Genomic DNA, 4,098 nt, shown 5'->3' on the forward strand with positions numbered 1-4,098 from the left:
TTTCCCTAGTTCCCTTCTGTCCTAGCAATACAAACAATTTCTTTTCATCTTGTACTGCTTCATCAGCTCCTCCATTCAGTACCATAAACTTTAAGCAACAAATGTGAAAAAAAGACAAGTCAACAGATATTTCAAAAGCACATTAACATCTTCATAGTGTTATCTTCTCCATCTTTTGTTTCAAAGTTTTCTTTTCACACAATTTCACAAATGAAAACAGCACTTGAAGACATAACTGTGGTTGCTGATCATACCCGCAAGATTCCTGGCTTACATTTTACAAGGTGACTATCAAACAAGGAGGTAGTAACTGTTGTAAAGTAAGAGCTAGAAACACCTGTGCTCATTCATTATCAGTAGAGATCAATGCCTTTTTGGAGGGGGTTATTGCAAGCAGCTCCCTTCACAGGGTTGAGACAGGCCTGGGACTGAACTGGAGGCTATGGGGTAGGAAGCAGAAGGAAGCCTATTCTTAGATAGTTATAAATGGAAAAAAGACAGCAATGGTGTTTGAAAACTTTCAGGACAAGGGTTTTTTTCTTGGGGGGGGTGGGGGCAGTATTTGTGGTTTTGGTGTTTGTCTTTTTTTTAACTGAAAGGCAGTTAACAGAATTTAAAATAGGAATTGAGTTGCTAAGAACATTTTGGGGAAAAAAGGTATTTATCAGATCAAATTCCAGTTGTACAATAGGATACAGGCTCTCTCTTGGTCTCCTTTGCTCTTAGGCTTCTGTCACAGTTACCAACATTGGTACAACTGGCAAAATAGGGGCTAGTAAAACAGAAGTGAATATAACTTCTTTTCAAATGATATAAAGCCTGAAATTGTTCTGTCCTTCTTAGCAATACTCACCTCCAAACAAGAAGGGAGGAAAACTCCATTTGCAATGTGTGTCTTCATTACAACTGAAGTTATTTCTAATATAACCTTCTTAGACAGCTGATCCAAATATGTGTCAAAATCCCCTCTCCTCAAAACCTATTTTGACATTTTCACGGGGAGAATCATCCTATGAATGCTTTTGATTGACATAATGTGTAAGTTCGCTCTACCTGCAACGGAGTGAAAGACAATCTCTCACTGTGACAACACAGTAAGACTTCCTGAGGGAAGGGACAACCCCACAGTCCTTCTCCCTAGCACTGCTGAGGAGGGCACAGGGACAGACAACATTTTTCATTGGAAGAATTTTACTCAAACATTAAACTTCTAAAGGCCTCAAGGGAATCAGAGTGTAGAAGCTGATCAGCTTTTTCCAGCATTCTGTCTGAACGGTATGAAATGCCGTGAACTGACTTGCTTGTGGATGAGCACATATTTGCTGCTCTGTCATGCAGTAGTAGATCTCAATTCACAGAAGAACAGGATGAGAAAGTAATGGTTAAACATCCCATGAAAACTATCCTGACTTCCACTTAAGAAAAAGCAGTTATTTATTTCACCAGTTTTAGTCCTTTTCAGATGTAAAACAAATGGTTTCCCATCCCCCTGGTTTCTCAGTTGTTTCTTGTCCCCTCCATACTAGGCACTGGTGAGGCCGCACCTTCAATACTGACGGAAACCTGAAAGGAGGTTGGCAGTGCTAGGTTAATGGTTGGGCTCGATGATCTAAAGGTCTTTTCCAACCTAAATGATTCTATGATTCATGTCTAGGGGCTTTTTGAGTTATGGTGTGTTTGGGTTTTTTTTCTAAGATATGCCTTCTAGTTATGGCTTCTCATCAAAAGGTCTAATGGGATTATTCAAACTTGTCAATTAACTACATACTTCTATGAAATCAACACCTGTAGTTCATACTAGTTTGCATGATTTTTTCTAAAATACATTCTAAACCACTCAAAATAGCAATGTATTCGAACATAAGGTGTCTGCCAGCCTTTGATGGATACATGAATAAGAATATCTACACATTTTACAGTACTGACATAGGTTAATTTAAAGTTTTATAAAATTTACGTTTAATGCTACTGATTTCTACAAGGCATTCAAACCTGATGTACAGTGCATTCAATATCATGGAAGAGGAACAAGAACAATACACCTAAACAGCCCTCTACTTCTACTCATTACAGAAGTAGCACATAGGGAAATTGGGAAAACCTACAGAATTAGACTGTATTTTGAAATTAATGATGCACAGAAATCTTACTGACCTCCTGTGAATCATTAAGGACTGTTTACTTTAAAACATTTATCATGTAATTTTAATTAAAACTATTCAGCTTTTTGTGAAGAAATTTAGCTACAATAGTTTAACTGGGTCATGTTTTAACTCTCTTGGCAATAGCTGCTAAACTGTTATCAAGGACAGTGCAAAACACATTGCTTTCCTTAGGATATTTTGCATTTACTGGAAGCTATCAATGCCATGTTGTTGGGCAGAAAAAGGAAGAGCAAGATCCCCTCCTTTAAGACATAGCCAGAACACATTAGGGGAGTTGCCAATTTTTCTTCCAAAGAGTCAAGTATCATTGTCCTAAAAAGTCAGTGTTTCCAATTCCTACTGCTGATAGATGAATTAGACTCTGCTTCCCTCCTGTTAAAAGATAAAGCTGTCTTAAAATTTTACCGTAGGTGAAAAACTCAACTTCTATGTATTCTATTCTTCCTCTCTGATCCAGATTTGACAGAAATCTTGCAAGAAGTAAGAAAGAACTTGGGAAAAGATGTTTCTGTAGAGTGGTCACTCAATAAGTCCTTGTATCAGGTGCCTTTGAAAGCCACTGTACGAGACCCAGTACGCTTGCACTAAGATCCTAAGTGTGGTAGAAAAGTGAAGAGAGCAAGGAAAAACAGATGGGATAATAGGTATCTGAAAGAGTTATTTAACAATGTATTTGGAGGAAGATGATCAGTGTGGAAAACATGCCATTCACTTACAGACTGCCTGGCAAGACAGTGTTTCATTGCAAATGCCATCGTGGGTTACAGGAATGCATCAGCTACAGAGCAGGGTTGTAGAGTACCTATCCTACCTCTGGCAGTCCTGTAATACCATCCCACACAGCACTACTCCACACCACGTATCACTTGTTTGTGCTTTTGGTTATCTTAACCAGATCTCATTTCTTCATTTAAATGTTGGCATCTTCATTGGCTGTTCTCTTGTCACTTTAGCTGCTACAGGGCAGCCAAGCATGCTCCTTGTGTTGACAGTCAACAGTGAATTGGTATGTCCCAACACAAAACCCAAGATCCTTTTCAGATAAAGCTGCACATTCAGTCCTACATGGAGATGAGTTGTCAAAACATAGATAAAAGGCACCATCGAGACAAGTGGAGCTATGGGATCACTCCCGAAAGCTATCCCAGAGCCAAGCCAAGGTACCACCCCAGAAATACCTAAGAACAAGAAGCCATAAGAGAAGTTTTAGTAGTGTTTCAGATTATGAAAATGCCATGATGGTTCTCCCTGCTGACAAAAATTCTCACATTTCTGTCCTGTACCAAATTCACTACAGACCTACAATCATAGATCTTTAGATCTGCAGCCTGTGCCAACAAACTTTTTTTGTCACCTCAGTTCAGCACTATTACCTGGCCTATGCAGGGGCAGCTAACTGAGATCAGAAGCAGTGCTCATCTAGGATAATACTAGTAACTAAGGAGTAACAGCTGAAATTCATCCTTCTGTTCCTTCCCCATTAGCCATACCACAGTATTACCAACATTTCTCTAACACTGCAGTCAGATAATTTACCTGCATCATCTGCTTTATTTAAATAAATGCCATCATAACAGCAACCAGTATCCAAGTCCTACATGAGGCCTGACAGGAGTCTGGAAATACTAATGATGAAACTGATGAACAACAAGAGAAGAAAATCAGGGAACTTCACTAAAATTTGAGTGTAAGTCTCAAAATTTTTCTTATTCCTATGTAAGAAAGCAATGCAGGAAAAAAAGAAAAAAATTAAAAACACAGCACTGAAAAGACAGTGCCAGACTGATTGAAAATGGAAAATATTCTCAAGGTATTTCCTAAAATAGTAATGATGTTCTTCCATCACTACAGTCAGAGAAAGCTAGCTGTACCGATGGGAAACAAAAAATTAGAAGTCATCACACAGACCTAGCCTCAGCACCTTTCCAAACAA

The sequence above is a fragment of the Phaethon lepturus genome, unplaced genomic scaffold (genome assembly GCF_000687285.1).
Source record: "Phaethon lepturus isolate BGI_N335 unplaced genomic scaffold, ASM68728v1 scaffold2515, whole genome shotgun sequence".
Lineage (NCBI taxonomy): Eukaryota > Metazoa > Chordata > Aves > Phaethontiformes > Phaethontidae > Phaethon > Phaethon lepturus.